This window comes from Dermacentor andersoni, chromosome 7 (assembly GCF_023375885.2).
Source record: "Dermacentor andersoni chromosome 7, qqDerAnde1_hic_scaffold, whole genome shotgun sequence".
In the NCBI taxonomy this organism is placed as follows: Eukaryota; Metazoa; Arthropoda; class Arachnida; order Ixodida; family Ixodidae; genus Dermacentor; species Dermacentor andersoni.
In genome coordinates this window covers 110384658-110410985 of record NC_092820.1, presented here as the reverse complement: position 1 = coordinate 110410985, position 26328 = coordinate 110384658, and the positions used below count along the sequence as shown (strand labels likewise).

General features: G+C 44.2%; 1 protein-coding gene across 2 annotated transcripts in view; it reads left to right on the top strand.

Moving 5' to 3' along the window:
- Positions 1 to 649: 649 nt before the first annotated feature.
- The window catches only part of LOC126534659 (uncharacterized), a 46765-nt gene continuing 21086 nt past the window's right edge, over positions 650 to 26328 (top strand). The window contains exons 1-3 of one of the 2 annotated variants that reach the window (XM_055072532.2): positions 650 to 778; positions 16624 to 16659; positions 17685 to 17727. The gene's annotated coding sequence lies outside the window, so the exon portion shown is untranslated. The remainder of the gene's footprint in view (positions 779 to 16623; positions 16660 to 17684; positions 17728 to 26328) is intronic. The other variant, XM_055072531.2, reaches the window with a different exon arrangement.

Genomic DNA, 26328 nt, shown 5'->3' with positions numbered 1-26328 from the left:
GTCATTGCTAACACGTAGCTACTTCTCGCTAAGAACTGAGGCCCCCCGTATTCAGTAAAATTTTCTTACAGTAGAACCGTTTGTAAAAGCCAATTACAACCAATCCTGGCGCTGGAAATAACATTAGCGATGGTGGCCAGCCCAATGTCAAAGAGCACTTACGAACAAACAGCTTTGCGAATTCTATACGCCGCGTGTTTTCGGCGGCCACCTGGCGACCTTATCAAAGAAATAGATGGCGCTGGATCTAGTACCGAAAAATATAGGAACCCTGGCTCAGCAATGTATCTGAGAGGACTCGTTCTCGCAATTTCTCTAGCATCTCACGCGTATGAGCGCAAAGACAACTGCCACCTGAGCCACAGACACTTTTCGGGACGATTGATGTCTCTCACGGACCCGGCGTTCTCGCAAGTAATAAAGGTATGCGATGCAGCTGCTCCCATATTGCGTTTGCGCGGGATCGGTTCAGCGCTCGAGTGACGTGTGAATAAAAACAGCGAACGCAGTGGAGGCGTGAATAATAACGCCTTGAAACTTGAAGTGTTTCCCAATCAATGGGTTCGTACACACAATAAGCAGCACGAATGCGTTCTCTTGTTTTTCTTGGAGCCAAGTCGTCCCTTTTTTTCTCGTTGAGCTGCGCACGCAACAGTACAGCTAACTGAGCGCATTACGCCGAAAAGCTGCAACTTGTGAGAGCGCGTAACGGCCGCATCTTGCGGCATTTCCGCACGTTATGTTAAACGACTGCAATCGTCGAAGGGGTCCAGGGAAGGTGAGCCGGCGTGGTCGTTACAATAATGTGGCCAGCGATTTAAAGTCTACAGCAAGAGTGCGTTAAAATAGCTACACAGGAGAAAACTCGTTACGGTCCGGCACAACCGCCAGCAGAGAGCCATACTCGTTATCGCAGGCAGGGGGGACAACTGTGCTTTCACAATTGAGGCAATTTCTAGTAGATGCATGCGTGTGCCATAGGAAGACGAGTGTAGCTCTGTTTCTTTGAGGGGTAGGGTTGCTTCTCAAGGTTTCAGGATGACTGTAAGTGCAGTTACGGCTCCAAGCAACGCAGTTACCTGCAAGTGACCGAAATAAATCTAGTAGGTTCAACATTATGGATGGCGTAGAAGTGCGAAAGGCTTCTTAGAAAGAAGTAGATTTCACACCCAGTGCGCGTATGCGTAACATGTTTTCCTTTCGTCCGAAAACGCTGCTCTACCACTCCTAACGACAAGTGACCTTGCTCATACTACTAGTACTACTACTACTACTACTACTACTACTACTACTACTACTACTACTACTACTACTACTACTACTACTACTACTACTACTACTAATAATAATAATAATAATAATAATGTTTATTTCCCATCAAGAAAGATGGAGCAGGCGGCAGGTAAAAGCTGCACGAACAAACGGCAGCTTGACAGGGGGCCGCAGCCCCCTCTACAAGGCAGCAGTAAAAAGGTTACAGGAAAGAACATCGAAAACATACATAAGCACCGAAATGGACACTTGGAATGAACACAATAATCATCCATTGAGAAAGACTAGATACTTTATACATAGTATTGCCGTATTGCAGCATTAGTTATTTTTGGAATATCAGTGGTAGTTTTGTTGTAAATATAATTAGCATAATGTAATTAGTATACGCCTCCAATTCCTCAGCTACCAGTCACTACCGCTTACCGTCGGTGCGGCGAGAAGTCAAGTGACGCAGAAAACGTGTGCAGGCGCCATCATACTTAGCCCGAACACGCCTTAAGCGTTGTTTTGATTGTACGGCTGGGGTGCTAGTGATTTACCTGAATTTCTTAGCCTAATGCGTGTTCTTTCCAAAAAATTTATTATTTGATATTTACAAACAGTGTTTGACCAAGTTAAACTGATCGAAATATGTATGAAATGTATAATAAGTCTGACGGCAGCTATATATGCATAATACGCAGTGATAATTGCTGGTAAGCAACACATAGTTACAGACTTGCGCGAAATAAACATGACATGACATGACATGACATGACAAACGTTCATAGTCCGATGCAGGCTTGGAGTGATGAACCGTGGTCGACCAAGGGAGGCCTATGAAGCCATCGTTTCGAGAAGACGATTTGTCTTCGTCAGGGACCGGTGAAGACAGGTCCGCTTCTCAAAACGTTGGCTCTACAGTTGTTTTGTTTGACCGCTGTTGGCTATGCCGTTGTGATTACTAGAGTAGAAATATGTTAGGCAGAACTGAACTTTATTGACCGACCTTGAACTTCGTGGGGCAAAATCATCTTAAAACAGGTGCTTGGGCACAAAAAAAAAAAAACGCCTTGAGAGGAGCGGCCCCATCACTCACGTGACAGAACATAGGTCCGGCGCAATCATTTGTCGACGCATTATCAGGTCGCTAGTCACCATCATTCGAATTCGCAGCAATGCCGTGACTCAGAAGCTTTATAGGTGGTCGATCTTGCACCATTTACCAGTTGTGTCAATCGATCTTGTCTCTCTCTCTTTCGCTCTCTTTTTAGACATGCCCGTAAAAAAACTGTAGAATATGTTCGGGCTGAATCAAACGGCAAGGTTTGCCAGTATTGAAGGTACATGTAGCTCAGATACCATCTTGACATACTCTTTTTGGGGTATCTTGCACCTGTGTCATGGCACATTCAACGAAACCTGTAGACGTGTCCCATTTTTCGATACATCGATTGAAGTATTGTGCATCTTAAGATACGAGATAGACCTATTAAAAAATCGACGAAGACGCCCAGAGTCCCTGAAAGTGAGCAAATGATGCCAATTATACTTATTATAAAGGTCACTATTTTTTTCTTAAGTCACGTTTGTAATAAACACTTCAGCAAAACAGTGCATCCAAGAAACTATGGACTTTTTACCTTTAACGAATGGCGAGGGGCTGCCTGCCTCCAATTTCTTGAGATAATAGGATATCGCACGTGGCTATTATGTCCGAAACGAGAAAAGCGGTTAACTGAAACTAAAAGCTATCGTTACCATTACCCAGGGGAATATATGATAGAATAGCTTCAGTTTCGAATCACACGGTCTATAGGGATAGCGAACAAAAGGGACCAATTAGTCAGCCAGTAGTCGGAGCAGACTCAAAGCTATTTTACTATAAACCTCGTGCGTTGGGCAAGTTTCGCGAAAGAGGTTTTGAAAATGTATCGTGAAAGAATTGCTCTTCAGGTGACTGCTTTCAATTTTCCAATGAAGTCGCATTATGTGGAAGAGCAATGCAACACTGAATGCTGCTAACTGTTATTTCTTAGTGCCAGTTTTTGTTTGTCACTGCTAAAATACCCGGAAAGACTCTCCGCTCTTGATGTTGGAAATGCAAAAGCCGGCACCAAACACCACATCGGTTTTATTGCATTTGCACCGCTAGACGCGGTTACACGTTTTCCCGCGCACTGCCACGAAGTATAAGTTCACGATCCAAAGGGACGTGGTATCATTCCGCAGTAGCTACATCGAGTTTACTCATCAATTCCCTATCTCGTATGATCTGGGTACAGAGGGTCATAAATTGGAGGCCCTCAGGCTTTGCCAGCAGTGTGAGCACGTGCACAAGAGAACTTTCACTCTAAAATCCGTGTATTAACTGCACGACTTCAGCCGCCTTTTACTATTCTCCACCGCCAAGTCTATGCACTTCTTTCCTATTTTCGTGAAAAACCAAGGCCGTGGACATGGCTCCTCGTTTATCTCAGGATGGTTACTTCAAATTCCTAACACAGGACCAGTAGTTTCTCCACTATTTCCCCACACTACGTACGAAAAGTCGTTACCGGTAAATTTTCACTCATGACACCGCTTTCTCATGGTCACTTATACCATGATCTGAATTCGTGCGTTGATACTGGGCGCTTTGAACTGCCATACTTTTTATCTGAATTTCGTTCTTTACTGTTTCATCTAGCTGTGCAGTGTGCCTATCTAGTATGCAGTTTCCCCATTTCTGACTTTGGGTCATGGCGATACAGTAATATTTAAAGGATAGCGTCATGGCTAATTTTCTGTACACTGAGTCAGCCTTGTTCCACGTTTCTGTCAATGCCTTCGAAGGAGAAAGGGAAGACACTGTATATTAAAGATATGGCTGTGGATAAAGGTACGTAAGATGTTTGCCGTCAACTTTGATTACTGGTGCGTTAGACGGATCCGTTAGTGTTTTTATAAAAGTACATCCGATGTATTTCCTTTGTTGTTGGATGCGTCACGTTAGGATGCGTCGGACACTGACTAGCTAAATACGTGTTTTCCCCGCGCCAGCGCTTATTCTGTGCGTGTTCCGGTGCAGCGTCTCTGAGTCCCACGCAAAGCGACGTTTTCATCATTGCTGCAACGACTGCCGCATTCCTTTCCGTAGCTTTGACGCGCGCTTGCACAGCAAGAAAAAAAATTACTGCAATTCCATTTGATGCCTCTTGACACTATACTATGGAAACGCAAGTTTGTCGCAAATATGCTAATACTGCAATTCTGGCGTGCTAGCAATGCGCTAAATAGATTAGCGCAAATGGGACCGTGTTCTAGCATTCCGCAATTACTAACTAACCTGTGGAAGCCGAAAGTGTGATGCACAAATCAACAGAAACGGTAACTAATTACCCGAAGGCGAGAACCGCAGCTCTTTTCCAAACAGCTAACTCTGCTGACGGCCCTTGGTGCAGCCTTCAATTTTGGCTCGCGAATAGGCACGAGTGACCCTTGTCGTATGGTTTGCTCTGTCGCCCAAATCAGTGCTTTCTTGACGTTTTTTTAAAGAAAAACTGCTTCAATGATACTGCTACGCAGACCAATAATATCAGCTTAAAAATTGGTAGCGCGAGTTACGGCGACGCTTGAGACGCCCTAGTTCTGCATACGTTTAAAGACATTTTCGGCCGTATGAGCTGCTTATACCCTTGTACTTTGATGCTGTTTAGTGTACTTGAAGCAATGAATGCTGTGTAACGTGGTTCTGCAGAAACGTGATTGAAAACAAACATGCAAATGCAATAGCTCACTTCGATTGTAATCAGTGCTAGCGAGCGTGAGAGCTCACTTTTCTGATGAAATATGCTGTGGCTGTTTGAATTCAATACGTTACAAACAGAAAGGTTCGAGTAGAACGTAGGCAAAACGCACAATGATTAGTTTTTAAGAACGCCGAAATTAACAAGAACTATACGGCAATCACTTGAACAATTAGTACTCAGTGGTTAATCTTACAAATACAGAAATGACCAGAATTCGCTTCTTTAAATAGTGTTGCGGTAAAATTTGTCATTGCGGCACTGGGCACCTCGGCTGGACAGAAATTCAGGTGCTTTTTCCATTTCTCTTTTGTGGGCGGTAGTTTGCCTGACGTGGCGAAAATCTTTTTCGCCACTTACACCTCCCAAGGCAAGACGACAGAAAACAGTGCGTCCTCCCCGCAGTCTAATAAAAGTTGAAAAATCGGGCAAAAGAAGCACGAGCGTCCAGATGCCAAATCGATTCGGGAACGGGATCAAAGGTTTCAACCGCCCTACGCACGTGAGCAGCCTCTTTTTGAAAGACACACCTTCTCGAGCGAGGTGGCTCGGCATGTCTGTCGATCATACGACTTCTCCATAATGAATGAAGGCCCAATAACATAAACAAATCACACGGGTTACTACTGATTGTCTCTTTCAAAGGGACGAAACGGATACCGTGAGATGTGAAAGGAAGTTACTTCTGGACAGTTCTTTGTAAAATGACCCAAACATAAAACGAGTCACGACAAAGAATGGAGCGATGTTCTATTGCCTCAGATTGATTGCAAAATCTACAATTTGTATTCCAGGGTACATACAGCTCAACGCTGAACCTTGCGGCATCGGTTTTTCTTTAGTATTTATATTAACCACTGCCTCAAAGCTGTTCGAGCGTTACTCGCTCTTTTTTTTATTGATTCTGGCGTTTAAAACGCCAATTAGTGTGCACTGTGGGGTACATTCTGCTCTACCCTTTCGCGCTATAATGTTTTTACCACCTACAGCTGCTTCTAAACGACTTTTCCGTTAGAATAGTCATGCCTCCGCCGCGTTAGCACTGATTACTGTGAAACTGTACTATGGCTCGTAGATTTTGCCACTTGTTTACGCAGGGTTCCAGCTAGCACGTTAAACTGGAGGAATGTATGCATGTATGATAAGCAGCTCTGTGCGTGTTCTAAAGAGTGTACTTTCAAGGCAGCGCGAATATTGGTGGAATGTGGTTGCGGAGGAGCTTTCTCCTTATGGATCCTAACACGACATAGTGGACTGCTCGCGTGTACGTCTGACGTAGGCTGAGACACTTCGTATTAATATGGTACTCCTTACGAATGCTCCCAATCCGTGCTACCTGCTGCACCATGTGCGAAGCCATTTCCTGGAAATTTCTACCGAAGGGGTCAGCATGGCTGCTGCTAATTGTCACGACATCTTAGATAGCGAATCATATGCGGTTACACGGTCCTGCGCTTTTTTTCGTCTGAAGTAGAGACCCAGCAAACCACAAATATCCTTTGGACGTACCACAAAAGGCCAAATAACCAGGAAATTTAAACACGTCTAGTTCACACCTACAAAATGTTCCACTAGTGCATGGCAGTCAAGGGTCATCCAAAGGACGTCGAATGTCTGTGATTTGAACCTCTCTCGCAGATTAAAAGCTCTCGCTCATTGATTGCACATTGTGCGTTGTGGTTAGGTGAACGCACGATGCCGCAGAAATAGGAGCAAATTGCCTCTAATGCCTCACAATGAGATGCTGAGAGAGGAAAGTCGCGCCGTTGCCTGTTCCAGCCCTGTGGCGGAACAGGCAACTTAGTTTTTCCTCATCATGTACGCACATGTTCGAGATCCTACGAGAGGAAGAATGTGTTCCTCAATTGCAACACATCCATTTGTTCATTTTGAAAAGACTCAGTTTGAAGTATTAAAGCCCGGAATTTCAGTTATGGCCCCATTTATGTTTTTGCAACGTGGTTATGAGCAGCAATCTTGCACGACCTCTGCACGCACTGTTGGACACCGCGCGTCAAAAGCGACAACTTTCGGTTTCGGTTACGTCATTTTTTTCTCATATACAAACTCTCGTTTTGAGTTATATCTGTTAAAAACGCATATTTTTTAACTTGCTGAAATACTAGGACATATTATAATGAAAAAAGCTTGATTTTGCAATATCTTCGAATTCACACCGTCACTGATATCAATTCAGCGGGCGCCTCGACGCAAGTAAAATGACCTAAACGCAAACGCAGGATAATTTACCGCTCGCGAGCAGCATGAAATGTGCTTCATAGGTGTGTCTTTTCGAATTTTGTTCGGTTGACCATGGCCCACGTACGTATATACTAGGCAGAACTGTACAGTTGCGTACTGAAAGATATAGCAGTGCTTCTAACTGCTATTTGTTCGGCTTGTGGAGTGCTTGTAGAAATGTCCCAAGGACACCGTATTGGTGATTCATTTACAGACATATTTGCATAGCTTGGTTTCTCGAGCTCCTCTTTAAGTGTAAGGGATAGTTCTCATTTGCAAACCTTATTTCTAAGTATCTTTCCGCGTTATGTGTTTGGCACTTTTGTGGTGTCACAAGATGTCTCAACAAGTTGCCTGTCAAGATGAGCATTCCATCTTAGGATTGTGCTTGTGTGAATTTTCTTTTACAATGTTTTATTTCGAATCTCGTTGCCCCAGAAGCAGTTCCTAGCATGCAGGCTATGTTGGTTTGGTCATTCATGAGTATGTGATATTATTACCTCCTACTAATCAGTTGTAATATTTTTAAATGTTATTGTGGCATTTTGACTGCATTTTCTGAGTGTTCTGACCCTTTTTTCATTATTTTAGTTTTAGTGAAGCTGAATCTTGAAGAACCATTTTTTAATGAAGTTCTTGATTTTTTTCACTTTTAACCTGTTTCTATACATTTAGAACTTGCAATGAATGTTTTCATACATGCGCCTGGCTGGGGCCAATCATTTTGTAATAAAGCTTTATCAATTGCGTAAAATGAAAAAGTGACGTTGATATGACATTGTTAGTCTCAGTTGTGTGCTTCACCTAGCGTTTCGTGAGCTCACTTTTTTTGATGTAGCCATCGTAGGATTTGTAATAATTCATAATGATCAAAATGCAGATCTACGATTTTGTGAGCCTAGTTTTCACATATTGATGAGCGCTAGAACTATACATGATAAGAAAGACACGTTTCAATTTATATTTTGACACTTACACGTTTGCAAGTTAACAAAACATTTCGAACAAGATCATCAGCTACTTGCCAACCATCGTGGTAACTGGCGTTAGTGTGCCTCAGCAGATGTACCATCGTGGACAAATGAAATGCAAGCAGTGGGGCGCCTGGCCGAAGGACAACTAGAGGTACAGTGCGCACCGTCGGCCAGTCATTATGCACATGTGTGAGCCTGCGGGTCTCGCACTGAGGGCAGCGCTGCTTCACCTACTGCGAGAAGCGTCACCCGTATTTTGTTCGAAAGTCGTTATGTCATCCTGCCACAGTGGTGCCATTCCCACATGGCAGTGCACTGTCATGGTGGCTAGCACCATCACCGCATCTCTAGCACGATATAGTTAGCACGCGCCCAGTTTCCTAACATCTGTTGCTTGGCTTTTGTTTCCACCGTTAAAGCTGCCAGTGTCTAATCGTAATTTGAATAGCGCCAAAAATGCATTACACTGGAGGAGCAACAGCAGTGCTAGCCACCTTGACAGCAATTCCATATGTGCGATTGCACGGCAGTGGCCCTGCACGACAATGCAGTGTACATGGTGAGAATACAAGCTTCAAACAAGATACAGGTGACGTAGTCGCACTATAGGGCAAGCAGCACCACACTCCGAGTCGAAACCACATGCACCTGTATCTGGCAATGGTCGCTGGCCGGCTCCGCACACTGTGGTATCAGATTTTACTGGGGCCACACGTTCTGGTGTTCGCATTTCATTTGTATTTGACAGTACATCTGCTGTGGCATTTGCAGGTGTGCAGCTCATTATTGCGTGAACAGGAAAGATCCATTAGATATTCTTTGGACCTCCTACATCCGTAAAATTAACATCTATTAGGGGTCAGTTTGGTCCAGCTGCGACATCCTTTAAACGTTACAGCAATGGGATCTGGATGAGACTTAGGTTAACCAGGGTACGTATTTGTAACGTTGTTCGGGAAAATATAGATATCTATAGGATGTGTACCATGTCTAAAACATAATCTTCTATTTACATCTATGGGACATAAATGGTACACTGAGGAAAGTGCAAGTACTCTTAACATTTTCCGACACAATCACCACAGGCACGCGCAGTTAGGCAGTCTATAAGCGCTGGTGCAAACATTTCCTGCCATTTTCATTCAGGCCCGTTTATACTGCCCTTAAAATGAAGCACGAAGTTCAGTTTTTAAATGATAAGCATCACTGTTATGTCTGTGGAGTACTTGCCAACGTATTCAATGCGTAATCTGAAGCTTGATATAAGTGCGATTACGAAACTGTACTTATAAACAAACACGCCAAAAAACAAGACGTAGTAGCAGTAGTGCTCACGTCACTATAAAGGTAGTAGGAAAAAATCGCTGATAACGCAGCGTACCTCCGTTGATCAGGGGTGGTATTTTCGAGCAGCCGCTCTCGGGGACACCATCATGTTTGCCAAATTTCGCCCGACACGACACTCAGCGCTATGTTGTTTACGGATGACAGCTTAACTGGTTCCATAAAGTTTCCTACAAGAATTATTGTATGAAACTATATGCCTGGTTCTATGCGAGGAGCGCTGTTGGCCGTAGACGCCAACGCATCCGGTGCTGAATGGTGCGAAATGGCGATTGTGTATACGTCCACGTTCCGGTTCATGCGTTTCCTATAGAACCATTGTGATGCATTCTTTAAGAGGAAGCTTTACCTCGGGCCCAACTTCAATGCTGACTATTCAAATACTGTCACGTAGTAGCGACGGGGAAGAAGACAGAAAAGCTGTGAATGACGAAAATAGCGTTTTATTGGGCGAACCTGTGCCCTCAAAAACAGGCGACACTCAAACAACAAAAATAGGGGCGAACGCAGTCGGCGATCGTCGAAAACCTCATCTGCGGGGCAAGTGCATCGGCTTTTATATATGAGTCATTTAAGGTTCCAGAATAATCCCTGGTGACCGCATGTCATTCAGAAAGTGCTACGCCATTCGCGTCGCGCATACATGCAATCAGATTACACAAAGTTCTGTGACAACAGACAGCGGATAGTACCATCGATAACATTCGAGAAACTTGCGATACATAAAGTCGCGTCCTTCGCTTAGCGATACCCGCCGTGGTTGCTCAGTGGCTATGGTGTTAGGCTGCTGAGCACGAGGTCGCGGGATCGAATTCCGGCCACGGCGGCCGCATTTCGATGGGGGCGAAATGCGAAAACACCCGTGTACTTAGATTTAGGTGCACGTTAAAGAACCCCAGGTGGCCGAAATTTCCAGGAGTGCTCCACTACGGCGTGCCTCATAATCAGAAAGTGGTTTTGGCACGTAAAACCCCATAATTTAATTTAATTTTTCGCTTAGCGATAACATTTGTTAGACGGTGAAACGCGGTCACCCGATAAAGATAAACAAGTGCACGTGTCAATAACCCTCTCTTAAAAGCATCGTCCCGTTGCTGCAAACGGGGGAGCGAAAACAAAAGCACCATTAGTTAAAAAAATTAACAAAGGAACAAATTTCCAAATTTCGTTAACGCTGGTATAACGGCTTAAGGTGCACAACATGGGCCATTTCAGGTCGCGAGTGGCGCCGCTGTGATTGCGAAATGCCGTCTGGCACAACCTCATAGTCCAGTGCGCCAATGCGTCGGATGCATCGCAATAGTTTCTCGCTGTGTTCTCGTCGGCGTATAGGGGTACAAACACAAACACAAACACGGTCGCCAGTCTGATGTTCCATGTAGCGTCGTCAAAGATTGTAGAGCCGGACGTCGGTCTGCTGCTGGTTCTCGATGCGCAGGCGGGCGAGCTGTCGGGCTTCTTCGGTGCGCTGGATATAGGCGGCGACGTTGACATTTTCATCGTCGGTGACGTGCGGCAACATGGCGTCGAGAGCCGTCGTCGGGTTCCTTCCGTAAACCAGCTTGAACGGCGTGGTCCGTGTTGTTTCTTGCACGGCCGTGTTGTAAGCAAAAGTGGCGTACGGAAGGACGGCATCCCACGTCTTGTGTTCGACGTCGACGTACATCGCTAACATGTCAGTGAGTGTCTTGTTCAGTCGTTCCGTTCGGCCATTCATCTGCGGGTGGTATGCAGTGGTCCTCCGGTGACTTGTCTGGCTATACTGCAGTATGGCTTGGGTAAGCTCAGCTGTGAAAGACATTCCTCTGTCAGTAATAACAACTTCTTGCGCTTCATGTCGTAGGAAAATGTTTTCGACGAAAAATTTGGCTACATCAGCTGCACTACCTTTGGGCAGGGCATTCGTTTCGGCGTAGCGGGTAAGGTAGTCGGCGGTCACTACTGTACACTTGTTTTCAGGTGTTGACGTCGGAAAGGGTCCCAACAAATCCATCCCGATCTGCTCAAACGGAAGTCAAGGAGGCTCGATCGGCTGTAGTAAATACGCTGGCCTTGTCGGTGGTGTCTTGCGTCGCTGGCAGTCACGGCATGTCTTGACTTAGCGGGCAATGTCGGCGGTCGGGCGCAGCAAATAGTACTTCTGTTATATTCTAGCGAGCGTACGAGAAAACCCGAGGTGCCTGGCTATCTTATAATCGCGCCGGGCGTGCAGCATTTCTGACCGGAAGGCTGCGGGAACAACGAGTAGTTAGTTTGCGTGGACTAGTGGAAAAGCTCTTCTTTACCAGTGTGACGTTTCGTAAGAAAAACGGCAACAATACGCGGCTAAATACCCTCTGGACAATGTCGGGCTTGCCTTGCAAGTATTCAGGAAGGCTTCTGAGCTCTGGGTCCGCTCGCTGCTGCTCGTCAGAGTTGTGTGTATTTATTTTACGTAAAAAGGCGTCCTCGTCTTGGTCATCTTGAGAGGGTGTGTTCACGGGAGCGCGAGACAGGTAGTGGGCATCAGTCCAGATAGCCAGATACATCCATTAGATGCGCATAATATGGTGCACCTTGGACATTCAGTACGTCCATAAGACATCCATATTTATTAAGAAAACTTTGTATGGGTGTGCTATGGATCATCGCAAATGCATCCAGAATATGTAAGTGATACGTTGTGTGGGTGTCTAGGCTGGATATATGTAACACTAACAGACATACACAACGTCCTGTATATATATTTATAACATCTAATAGATATCCATAGCATCCAATAGATATTTACTACTTCTAATGGATATCTATATTAACCACACTTACGCCCATAGCGCATCCACTGTACTACGTATGGCTGTATCTGCAACATCTAATATATATCCACATTGATATCAACTGGATCTGCCTTGTACTATTTTTGGCTGTATCTTATATTCGTCGTGCATGCATGCACAGGGCCTCTTCAATTTGTTGTCCCAGACTGCCCCAGGCTTCTTGAGACGCTATTACAGCCAGTGATTGTTGGCGTGCACAGCATTTCGGACAGTCCTAGACTGTTTCAGACAACACATAACGGGCCACTATTACTAAGCCAAGAAAAACTGAAGTTGTCACCACCAGCATCTCTATTTTGAAACATATTATTTGTCTCAACCGTTTGACAAGTACGTAATGATGTACGCAATATTTGCAAGTAAATACAACGGCATACTGCAGACATTACAGGAAACTAAATTGCTGCACATAATGAAAAAAATGCCTCTGTCGCATGAAAATGAAGTGGACACTAAGAATACCACATAATGCCATCTCTTGGTTTCTGAAAGGCACAATGAGCGCTTAACGCTCGAGCCTATACAAAAATATCAGATATGCATAACAGCTAAGGATAAATACACTAAAGCATAAATAGAACAAGACACTAAAAGCAACGCTTGAAAAGCAACCCTTATAAAAAACGAGAACTTCTTAGGAGCAACAGCGCAGTGTTAGCTGCATTCTCTACGGTAAAATAGAGCTCACTGGGTGCATTATGAGACTTAACTCTGATGAAAAAAAAAAGGCAGAATTCACATAAGGAAACATTAAAGCGTTATTTGACCAGCCTTGTATACAGCTAAAAGAGAAAGAACGAATAGAAACAACTAGTGAAACATAAAGGAAAGCAACAGCTGAAAGTCCAAAACAGCAATGAAAGCAAAACAGTCTATAGTCTATAGTCAATAGGAAAAACAATATGAAAACCACCAATATGCTAGTACGATGATAAATTGTGTAAGAGAAGTAGGCAACCTCTGCAGCCAAATGGTGCCAAATGAGCTTCTCCATAAAGGAGAAAAAGTCTGTACACAGCTGCTGCATAAAAAATGTAACATATTTTTATCTCTTGCAAATGGCACAAAAGCTGTAATAATTACGAAGTGTCCTAATTTTTGTCTCATTTTTCTTGAAGTAAGCAAGCATGCAGTCTAGGTACAGCTATGGTATGCTCTATAAATGATTCGAGTAGAATTACTGTACCATATTTCCATGCGAGTGATACTACAGCCAATTCGTGTGTAGATTCATGACTCATAAGGAATGTCAATGTAATTGCAGTTAGTGGTTACCTGGTGCCACAGCACACTTGGTAGGCACCAATCAACCATGGGCGGTGGCACCACGCCACACCATGCTGCTGAGGGTGCTGATCTATTTGCAGTAGTTTCAAATCAGCCAGTTCCATTTAACCCATCTGAATGTTTTCCATGCACTCAGCCTGGCACCAGGTAACAGGATTCTACATTTTTCACATTTTTGAAAGCATACAGCCCTCCTTATATTGCAATCAGGCACCACGAAAGGACAAAGCATTGATTCAGCTGATGCTGGCGACGAGCTGCTGCATGTATATCTCCGTAGCATTATCTGGTTGGTGTTCGCACACTGGGCTCAACATAGCAGCAATGGTTAATTGCGTTGGCCCCTGCAGCAGTACTACCTAGGAAACATGTTGCAGTGAGTGCTCATATTCAGGCTGAAACTTCAGAAGGAACATTCTTGTGTCTGCTCAACATAGTGAGGTTCAGCCTTGTAGCCATTACCGTGACTACAAGTTAGACTGCTACCAGTTTCAAAACAGGAAAAAAATTGTCAGCACTACTAAAGGCACATGGCACGATGCTATGTGGGGCTGTAGGGCGAATCGTGCTTGGAAGATTACTCTTTTGCTGGCCTGGCTTGGGCATCCTAAACATGAAAGAGAGGACATAATCTGTACAAGTATGCAAGCACATCGCTTATTACTTACCCCGCATTTAGATATTCACCCTTACTTGATTGAGTACATTAACAGAGAGAGTATAAGAGTGGGGTTGAAGATAAGTATGCAAAAGACAAGGAGGAGGAGGAGGATGAAAAGGAAGAAAGGAAAGGTAGGGAGGTCCGCCGGACGCACGTCCGGTTTGCTAGCCTACACAGAGGAAGGAGTTTAATGGAAGAAAAGAAAGGAGAGGGAGGGAAGAAGGTACAATCGGTGTGAGTACATGCGGATGTTCATAAATTCACGTCTGAAATCGGTCACTGAGGACAGTCGCTTTCATGAAACACAGCAGTGCCCGCGTCGCTTTGGAAGCCTGCGAAGCATGTAGCCATTGTCCGATGGTCTTAGTCTCTGAAAATGGTCGGTTATCCATTCGGTTTAACACCCTCTGAAGAACTTCGCGTTAGTTTTCATAGAGATCACAAAAACAGAACACGCGATCAATCGTCTCTTCACGGTTCCACGAGTCCCATATCGGTATTTCGGACATTCCAATAAGAAATGAGTAGGCTTTCCTAAAAGCCACCCCTAACTAGAGACGGCACAGTATAGTTGCATCACGGCGGGAGAAGTTCGATGAAATCTGCAGCTTCAATGTAAAATCCAACTGGTGTAGACGGCAGTTGGAGAAAATCGGTGTGTTACACAAAGCTTCAGTCTTGGTATGAGCAAGCAAACGAATACCCATCGCAGTATATGTCCTTGATAAGGGTATAGGAAGTGTCAGGGTTTCTTTATGGGCTGACCGCGCGGCATCGTAAGCAAGGTCATCTCCTACGATGCCACAGTACACCGGAAGCCATTGGAAGATGATATCATGTCCGTTTATGAGGGCTTGATGGAGAACCTTACTGGTCTCAAACACAAGTTGGTCATGGGCCTTGAGTCGTAAGGCTGACTGCATACTCTGAAGGGCTGCCTTGAAGTCACGAAAAACGGCCAACGTTCGAGGTTTGGCTTGCGCAATGTAATTAAGAGCGGCACATAGAGCGGCAAGTTCTGCCGTAGAGGTTGTTATATGGGACACTTTGAAAGTAATTTTCATTTGTAACGCCGGGATGATAACAGCACGTGTGCAGCTGGTGGCAGGGACAGATCCATCAGTGTAAATGTGCGTTCTTTGTTCATACGCCTCGTTCAGTAATGACAGTGTGAACTGACGTAGAGCGACTGCTGAATGACGGGTCTTCTTCGTTATTCCCGGAATCGTGAGGCGTACTTGTGGTTCTCAGATAGCCACAAACATCCGATAGATGTACCGGATTGATCCAAACATCCAGCAAAAAATGGGATGCCCTATGGACACCCTTTGCATGCACATACGTATAAAGGACGTACAATGGCATCAAAGTTTTGGATGCCCGATGAACATCCATTTAGTTCATTCATCAGATGTACAGCAGACAAAATTTTGGAAGTCCATGGAACGTCCATAAAGCTTGTACTTTAGACGTGCACTGTAGGCCCCCAAAGCTTTTTTTCGCGTTGTCTACGCGCGCTTCTATGATTTTGCCGTGAACGATGCTGCGCAGTTGGAGCCTGTAGTTTGGTGCGACGATTGCGCGGTATCATCAGTGATCAGGTAATGGATGTCCATAGACGTCCCATGTTTTTGCAATTAATTACTTTTTTATTTCCGACTTTGGAAAAAGTAATTGAAAAAACAAGGTACAGCATGTTTAGGAATGAAATAATATATAGTAGAAAAAACAGCATGAAAATTATATGAAGGTACTATACCTTTGTTGAGCACCACCAAACTCTTTTAAATTGTGGCAAACTTCCAGTGTGATAGTGATTGCGTGGCCTCCGTCACTTGACACTCGATCTCAGAGGCCATGTGCTTCGAAAGCATGCTCGAAAGCAAGGAGCCGGAAGCACGCCACAAATTTTGCACTAAATGAAAAATGGTGTTTAAGGACGTCAGAAAAGTTAAATGATTAAACGAGATTTTAAGCAGCAGTATTGTCCCATTATTCTCAGAGTCGCGTGCCTCTCATACTTCACCATAAGAGCAGCCATTGGAATGACGCAGCAAGCAAGCGTATGCGGGAATGTGTGAGCTTGTGTTCCAATGCTGGCGCTGAGATCTCTCTATGGCTGAGCAGTGCTACTCTATGCTGTGCTCCCTGAAGGGCTGCAAAAGATAGCGCTAACCTTTCCGTTCTACAACGAACCAACTTTAGGTTGCGGTGCTAATGCTGTGACACTTCATTTCTTATTCTCGCCATGTCTGCAGTGGTGTCCGGTCACCAGCAGGCACATGGTTTTCAAGGTATGTCAGTGGTTTGTTTTTGTACTTTCTTCTCTTTTATGCCCGTAATGAGTGCTTAGCATGGGCCGGAAGAGCTGATGCACAACGCAAACGCCCAGCGGTTTCGGCAGTACCCTTCAAGGCATGTCAGTGATGTTTTTTTATCGGAATAGTATTAAACAGAGCCAATTGGTGCGTACCAAAGACTAGTTTGAACAGCTGAAGTGCAACGCGAAACAAATGGCGATAGAGAAGCGACATTGCTGTTTGTCTCCCTTTGTCCTGTGTTTCAGTTCATCTTCTCATACTCGTCCTAGTCTTCCTTGTACTGTACGTGCTTCTCGCGGTCCGCAGGTTTTGAGCACAGCGGCACTGTGGTTTCAGTGGTTCTGATACACATTTTCGATAGTGATGTAGTCACCGTTCATGCATTGCTTTGGAGGTATTTTGTAGTAAGGGCTGTCTCTAGAGCTATATGATATTTTGCACGCTTTATTGCTCCTTTGTACGGTTACATAGCTCCTGTGTATAGCGTGCAGTATTACGTGTTTGTATCATTTGTAGGCACAAGCCATGCACTTTCACGTGTTCTTGAACAGTCGATTTTTTGCACATTATATAAAGGTTTGCTGTGCTCTACTGCTTGCAAGGACAATATTATTGTCAGTGGTACTATTTAAGCAGATGCCTTTGATCTGCCTCCATGATGAAGATGCTACAAGTGTGAATTTATTATCTGGGAATTTAAACTAATCACTGAGTTTGGAGAAGCTGAAAACCGGGTACTTTAATTGTCTTAAGCTACCTTGTATCTCTTACCCACGCATTCAGAAATGTGCCTTAACTTGAAGTCCATGCTTGATTTGGTCGAGATAAAGCCCGACGCGAACGCACCCAAGGAGAGCCAGTGAGTGTCTCTGGCACGTTTGCACATGTCGTTATAGTGACAGTCAAGCATGGGCTTCAAGTAAGGGTGAATGTCGAGATGCGGGCTAAGTATAAGCGATGTGTTTGCATAGTTGTAAAGATTCTGTGCTCTTTTTCAGGTTTAGGATGCTATAGCCAGCCAGCAAGAGAGCGGTCTTCCAAGTACGGTTCGCCCTCCAGCCCCACATAGCATCCTACCGTGTGCCTTTAGGAATGCTGACAAATTTTTTTTCCTCTTTTTAAACTGGTAGCGGCCTAACTTGCAGTCACGGTAATGACTAGAAGGCTAAACCTCACTGTCTTCAGCGCCCAGAAATAATATTCACTTTGAAGTGGCAGCCTTAGGATGAGCACTCACTGCAACATGTTTCCTTGGTAGTACTGCTGAGAGCGCGAATGCAATTAACCACTGCTGCTATGTTGAGCGCAGTGTATAAACACCAGCCAGATAACGCTGCAGAAATGTAGATGTAGTAGCTTGTCTCCAGCATCACCTGAATCAATGCTTTGACCTTTCCTGGCACCTGACTGCATTTTAAGTAGTGCTGATGTTTTCAAAAATATGACAGATATAGAATCCTGTTGCGTGATGTCAGGCTTAGTGCACGGAAAGCAGTGAGACAGTTTAAAAGGAAAGGGCTGATTTGATACTGCTACAAGTGGCTGAGCACTCTCAGCAGCATGGTGTGGCCTGGTACCACTGCATTTGGTTGACTAGTGCATGCCAAGTGTGCTGAGGTACCAGGTAACCACTAACTGCAACTACATTGACATTCTTTATAATCCATGAATCTACACACGAATTGGCTGTAGTCTCACTCGCATGGTAACATGGTATAGTTATTGTACTAGAATAATTTATAGAGCATACCATTTCTGTACTTATACTGCATGCTTACTTATTCGAAGAAAATTCCTCGTTATAACAGTCTTCATATCTAAGAGTCAGAACAATATGTTAAAACTATTTCTTTATGTAGCAGCTGTGTTCCAAATTTTTCTCCTTTGTGGAGAAGTTAATTTGGCACCCTTTTGCTGCAGTGGATTGCCTGCTTCTCTTACAGAATTTGTCATTATGCTAAAGTATTAGTGGTTTTCAGATTGGTTTTCCTATGCGATATATTGGTCTTTTGGGCCTTCAGCTGTTGCTCTTTATGTTTCACTACCTCGTTTCGATTTTTTCTTTTGCTCAATACATGGCTAGTCAAATAGTGCTTTGATTTTCCATATGTGAATTTTGTTTTTGTTCATGAGAATTAAGTCTGGTAATGTGCCATTTGGGTTTTATTTTACTGGAGAGAATGCAACTAACACTGCATTGTGAGAAGTGTTCCTTTGCAAGCGTTCCTTTTAATGTCTCATTTTATTTATCCTTTAGTATGTTTATTCTTAGCTGTTATGCATATGTGGTATTTTTGTAGTGGTTCGTGCATTAAGTTTTTATTATGCCTTTCAGAAACCAAGAGATGGCATTGTGTTGTATTTTCACTGTTCACTTTATTTTGATGAGATAGGTGCAGTCTGCCATTGTATTTCACTGCAAATATTGTGTATATCATTACGTACTTGTCAAATGGTTGATACCAGTAATAAGTTCCACAATAAAAATGCTGCCGATGACAACGAAGTTTTTCTTTGCTTGTAACAGTGGCACTTTGATTTTTAGTCCCAAACAGTCCAGAACTGTGTGAGAAGCTGCGTACGCCAATAATCACTGCCTGTAGTAGTGTCTCGAGCACTCTGGGGCAGTCTGGGGCAACAAATTGAATAGGCCCAGTGCATGCATGCATGATGAATAAACGAGACAGCTAAAAATAGTGCAAGGCATATCCAGTTAATATATATTAGATGTTGCAGATACAGCCATATGTAGACAATGGATTTCGTGTGGATGTTGTGGATATCTACTGCATGTAATAAATAAATCTGCAGGATGTTGTGGATGTCTGTTACATGTTGCATATATCCAGCCCTGACATCCCCACAACGTACCAGATACATGTTCTGGATGCATTTGCGATGATCCATAGTACATCTATAGAGTGTTTTCTGGATAAATCTGTATATCCGATGGACGCACTGAATGTCCAAGATGCATAATATTATGCACATCTAATGGATGTATCTGGTTATCTGGTTTGTCGTAGGGACCACAGGGGTAACAGTGGTCTTGCTGCTGGTGTAAAGTCCGACGGAAGGTAGCCTTGATGTGTCGCAACAGATTTGAAAAATGTGGCTTGAGGTCTTTGTGCTGGCAAAGCTGCAATATAATGACTGGGTACGCGACACATGTCGAATGTGTGCTCTAAGTCTGTCAATCGTTATATACGTGGGAACCAAGTACAGTCTCAAGCAATCACGATTGTTGCGTGAGTCGAGGCGCATCGTGGTAGTCCAAGACATGTCCGTAGAGCCTGGCCTTGCAAACTTTCGAGGGTACGAATGTTTGTTTTACATATGTTCGCCAAAACTGGCAAGCTGTACCGTAAAAAGCCCAGAAACAGTGCTCAAGATAACGATCAATAGCCGTGCAAGGGAACAAAAGTTCAGGATCGCCAGTTCAGGATCGCGTCTTAATTAAATTCACCTTAATTAACACTGTAGGCACTGTACTCGACTTCCACCAAAAGTCAAGAGTTCGACTTCCTGTGAATGTTGGTGCCATAGCGCCGGACGGCGTAACGCCGGAGATCGGACTTTTCGTCTCATGAACCGTCTAAGGCTTTCGATTGAATAATTTACACAACGTAAACTCACTATGCTCTTGTTTGAGCCTGAGTGAAGTGTTGTTACCGCGTTCCCGCTTAACGAACAAATGTTAAAATATCAACGCCCCTTCCAGTCCGTGAAGATGGTCGAACAGTTACAGTTAGTTACACCAAGTGTTACATCATGCAAGTCAAACATCGCAAGCAGTCTATATTGGAAAGCCTTTGTTTCACCATTCTTTCATCTTATTTTCGCTTTTGCGTGCTTTGTATGGTGAGCATGCTTTAGGAATGCTTCTTTTGCTTCTAAGCTCCATATATTGGGCGCAAGGCACACCACTGGAGAGGAGGGCGCTGCAATCGTTTTGACTATTGGTTGGACTGGTTTGACATGGCTGCCGGCACTTCTTGCGCCAGTATCGCGTTTTAATCGCTGGGCATCGCTTGTTGGCCGCAAACCACCAGCATAAGGTTTCGTTCTTTCGCGGCAGGGTGGAATTTTTTGCCCATAAATTCGATGCCGACAATGCACCCTGTGACAACCGTATAAGATTCGCGTATAAGATAGCATTCTCACAAGAGAAAAGGGGTCACTCCAACACCTTTCTCTGTACTGATCTCTTTTCCTCTCCCACTAGGTGACGTGGCGCCTTTTGTTAGCGGAGTCCGACAACGACGGCACAGGGTCCACATAAACAGCTTCGCTGTAAAAAACTGATTTCATTTTCCATGTACGCAGAGTTCCGACTCGATCACCAGCCGCGTGTGTTTCTGTCGACTTTGAGGCACCAAAGGCAATAGAACCAGCGCCCATCTCCGAGCCTTTGTGCGCGCTTAGAAGATCGGCAAACACGCACGAAGTCTAGCACGTAGGCGGCACTATAGCTTGTGGTACTCTGTCGAACCTTCAGAGCAGCGATTATTCGTGCCCTCTGCCGCCTTTGTTCGTCATAGCTGATAGGCGCCCTGAATTCATCTTGTAATGACGGCGCGGATTATTCAGGTTACCGAGGGTTTGCTAGATGACACGATGTTGGCATTCGATCGTAAATGTGTCATTTACATCCATTCGCAACAAGATCCTGCGACACGCGCTTGACAAATGTTGCGCACCTAAAGTAGCGTGTGCCATACATTCAGAGTCATCATGGGACGGCGTTAGAGCTCGTTTAGAACCTTTAAAACTAGTTATCAAAACAGCAAAACAAGCAGTCGTTAATGAACTTGTATAACCCTTCGTATCAAAATTCGGCGCTGCACACGAAGTCACTCGGAGCTATAAAGCCAATGCGAGAGCCTAAAGCGCGCCGCTTTGCATTTGCGTGTATTCACTCTGCGAAAGGTTGTCTGCTGCATGCACTGAAGCGTAGTAGGCGGCGCCGTGGTCGAGGAGGGACGGCGAAAGAAATGAGAGACGAGGAGAAGCGAACGCGTAGGAGGGAAGTGTCGCTACTTTACGAAGTTTCAGTGGTTTTAGCGCCGCGGGGATGCCGTCTACCCTCATGCAACACCTGACGCGCCAGCACAGCAGCATGCTCTTCCTTTTCGCCCGCTTTGCTCCGTCGAGGTGTGCATGTGACGTGGCGTCGCAGCTAATGGGAATTGAGCTGACGCTTCCCTACTATAGACGCCGGCTGTTTCGCGTAGGGAACCGTTTGATGCTTTCCCATAAAATAAATAACCCGCACCAATTTAATCAGAAATCTCGATTACATACCCCGCAGCAAAACTCGAACACATGACAAAATTGAAATCACGAAAACATGTTCAAGTGGACATTAGTAGTTTCACACTCACAACTCGCAAGAAGTGCTTAGGTGTCCTCAGATTTTCTTATTTTGCACACATATTTATTGGTATTGACAACAATCGTAGACGTGATGTATGAAGTATAACAGCTCAACTCTTATGTAATGCATTATTATTAGCCCAACTGACATATAATGGATATGTAAATAAATAAACAACACTGAAATCACCTATGAAATTCTACTTAAATATCAGGACCTCTTCAAATCTTGGCCTGCTCACCTGGTGTACCTACTGAAAATTTCTGGAATATTGAAAGGCCAGTATTCAAGGGCGAAATTGACATGTCTTGCGGCAATGTAGCAGAAGACAAAATATGTGGCTTTGTGAGGCCATAAGAAAGGTTCAGCTGCCGCTATGTTGTTGGCGAAAACACGCGACACAGTTCCGTTTTATTTAGAGATAGTGGATAAAATGACAAATGGTATTCAGCGGGTGCTGCCGTCATCATGACAAAACCACTGTGTCGATAAAGCACGCAAGCGATTGCAATAAAGGGATATTTTTAGCAAACGCTCACGTGCCTTTCTCTTGTTTCATCAGTGGTTCAAATAGGTTAATACCAAGGGTCGAAGCAACATTTTCACAAAATTACCGAAAAATTTCACAGGTACTTATATCAGGGTGCCATGAAATTTCTCAGCAGGAGAGTAAAGCAGTGAAAAGCAGAATGTTAGATCAACTGTGGCGATTGTAGCCGAAGACAAGGTCTTCGTGCATAAATTTGTGGGCGTAACTAACGAAAGTCGCAGTTCCGCCAAAAAGTCGAATCATCCATCGCGATAGCAAATTAGTCGACACCTATACGAAGTAGAAAGAAGTTTTATCGGCCGTGCAAACTAGCAAACATAGGCATACTAACTAAATTAACAAGCATGTCATCTCGCGCGCACAAGTTAACATGAACACACCTCACTCGATCACATCGGAATCTAGCTGTCAAAACACTGGTGTGAATAAGCGTGGCAGCAGCAGCGAGCGAACTGATCTTCGCGTTGCCTCTCGCATCAACGCGAACTAAGCCGCGAAACACCGAACGGCGGACTGTCCCCGTCGCAGATGCTTTCAAGAAAAAGCGGCCTGGAGCACAACGTGGCCCCCTCTTACCCTCCTCCCAGAGCCTTGCGCTCAACGGAAAATGGCGCGCTTCCTCCCCACATCCCTCCCTTGCGCGCGCGAGCTTGAGCTGTGGACGCCGGCTGGTCCTTGCTCTTTATACGGAACCTCACGGCGACGGCGACCGCACATGGCACAAATGCGCCTGGAATGTGCATATAATTGCTATCGCAATAAAAGAATCTGCGGTTGGAATTGTTTCCTATTTTTATATGACAGGCTGCATCAACATACTCGTGTGTCTCTTCCAATTCTTTTCATTACTCTTCGTTCGTCGTGCTACAAAGATATGAAGTCCTCTAGTATTTCTGAAATTTCGTGAAGCTATATGGGAGTCACTCAAATGATAAGACATGTGCGCTGTCTACTGACCATGGAATTTTCAGGTTTCAAGGCGCCGGTCTGTACTAAGCGAACGAGCTTCTGCAATAGTTCGTGCAACTTTAATTTGCACGAACACCATGCACGCAAAAGTCCTTCCTTGATATAACGCAGTAAACACCATAAAATAGCTTTAACTTCGAGTGCATTCTTTTCCACGAATACTACGTTTGCTGTTGCTGGATGTTTTTATACTTTTATACATTTCAATTTCACATACTAGAACCAAAGCCTTTATTCTGGCAAATTTGAAGCAGCATAAGGGTTACGCAAACACCTATTTCCCATTACATGACTGCAGAGCCAAGAAATGTTTCTTAGCAATATCCTGTAAATCTTCCCATTAAGAACGCAAGAAGTTTTCAAAAACATGTTTTTTTTTATTAGTTCTCTAAGATACCCTAAATCTAAAAGGCAAAAGAAGTTTGGAACCACGTTGGCAGTTGCCAAACAGCTAGGTATTTCTTGTACGGGAAAGTTGGTGCAGATAAATAGGAACAAAACAAGAACCAGGACACTAAATTACCTGCATTTCGCAACAAGTTATCTGGCAGAAAACCGCCAGTCTAAGCAGCAAGAAAGCGATAAAGAAATGATAACGAAAGGTCAAATACAAAACCAGGAGTCATCACAAAGAAAGTTAGACAAAGAGAGATAGTGAATTAGATGCACACATTCTGTCAGACATTCTGTCACACATTCTGCTTCGCGAAGGGCTATCTATGTATGCCAAGTTCTATGAACATGTCATATGGTGGGTCACAGGGATCTTTAAAAGACAGGAAACGGATTGTGTATGGTGTGGTGTCTAAATCGTTTATAGTGGTCTTTGAAGAATGTCTCAGAACACGACATCCCTACAATGTACAAAACAATCGCCAATCGTTTGGGCATGTGGACATTAGCCCTATCCTTTAATAGGCTAAACACTCACACTTGCTCACGGTGAACATACTGTCTGAACCACATGAATGTGTTGTAGCAGCAACACCAAACAAAGGTCACAGGAGAACAATTTCTATGAAGGCTTTGTTGAAAGATTTGGTGATAGCGGAATAAAAGCAATCTCTAGGATCACATCTGGAGTCGATGTGGAGCGTCGCAGGCATCAGGAAAACTCCAATTTTGTGAAAATGTATTGCCAAACACGCCACATCCCCGATGCGTTTCGATGGTCGCGATGTGCCTTCCGTTGGGGCGTTCTATCACCGACAGAAATGCAACCAATCTTTGAGAGCTTATGTGCTTCACGTCGCAAAGCACAGACAGACAAAACAATCAATGAGTTGATACGAAATGGTGAAGGGTTCTATGTATCTTATCACGGTTCATAGCGGTTCGACCCTAATGGATAAGGTGCTATAGAGCATTGAGGGCTTATAATGGTGATGGCAGTTATGATAAGGTTAATAATTACTGATAAGGTTTGATAAACGTCGGCTGCCATAAGGTTGAAAAGGACCGATTATAGTTGATAAGAGTAAAAGCATATCCGATAACGTTGATAAGGACAGATAAGAGTTGACAAGGATCTGATTGTGTCCGATAAGGTCTATAAGGAAAGATAAGGGTTGATGAGGCTCAGGTCTAGTCCGATAAGGTACGACCGATAAGGGTTGATAAGGGTTTATACTGGTCGGATCATCAAGTTTCATAACATTGATAATGACACCAGGCTGTGTGAAGACGCATGCTTAAACAACTCCCACTGCAGTTTCTGCATGAATTTTTTAAGCATGCCGCATCCAGACTGCAATGTGTTCGACTCGTCGAAATTTCGACCTCGAATGACTGTGCTTCGGAACAATCACTTGATAATTCGGGCATGCTCTTTCCTCCCCCCATCTTTTGTTCCGCCTCATCACTCGCTCCTCAATTTGGCGGTGGCCGGACGTAATCGAAAGAGCAATGGCTACGTGTGGCTCACCCCATGGCGGTGGAGCTCAGAGCTGCCTAGAGAAATGAAAGGATGAAACACGGGGAATATGGGCTAAGTGGAAAGCTAAGCAATATGACAGAATCATCTCCCTGGCTGGGCAAAAGTAATAAAATGCTCGTAATGTCTCCAACTAAATAGGAGGTGTATTAAAACCTCACGTTTCCGAGCCACGGAGGCTTCTTCCTCAGTGGAAGGCTGCACGTCTTTAGACATTTTTTGATGATGGGAGTAGGGAAATGCAATAAAGTTCTGTTAACACAGCAATGCATTGAGTTTTCGGACTCAAGGACAATGAAAATTCTCCTCTGCTTCCCTTTCTAAATTATCAATCACATCTAAAAAGCCGCTGAGAGCTGCTGAGCGTGCACAAAACCACAAACAGCTTAAAAGTTACAACTTCGAAAAATAAACGGACAATTTACACCTGAGGAAGGAGCCGAATTGACTTTGAAACGTATGGTTTTAATAAATGCGCGATCTTGTTAGAGACGTTATTAAGTTCTTAATGTGTTAGGATAAAAAACTGTTAAACCTGAAAGCGTCCGTCTCAAGGAGCTGCGTTGTGACATCTAGGCCGCTTAACTTCCAGCTTATGCTTTACATAAATGCTTGGCTTCTACTTAGATGGTCGCTTCTATTTTGTAGTGTATGTACGGTGGTGACATTAGTGCATGTTTATATTCCACACATATTGTTTGCCTACAGAAACCTGACACAATGTCGTTGGATTTTTGTGTGGTGCTTTTAAACGGAATGTGCTGTATGTTCATGACGTTCATGCAGCCGTTTTGTCAAGTGGTAGCGCTCGTA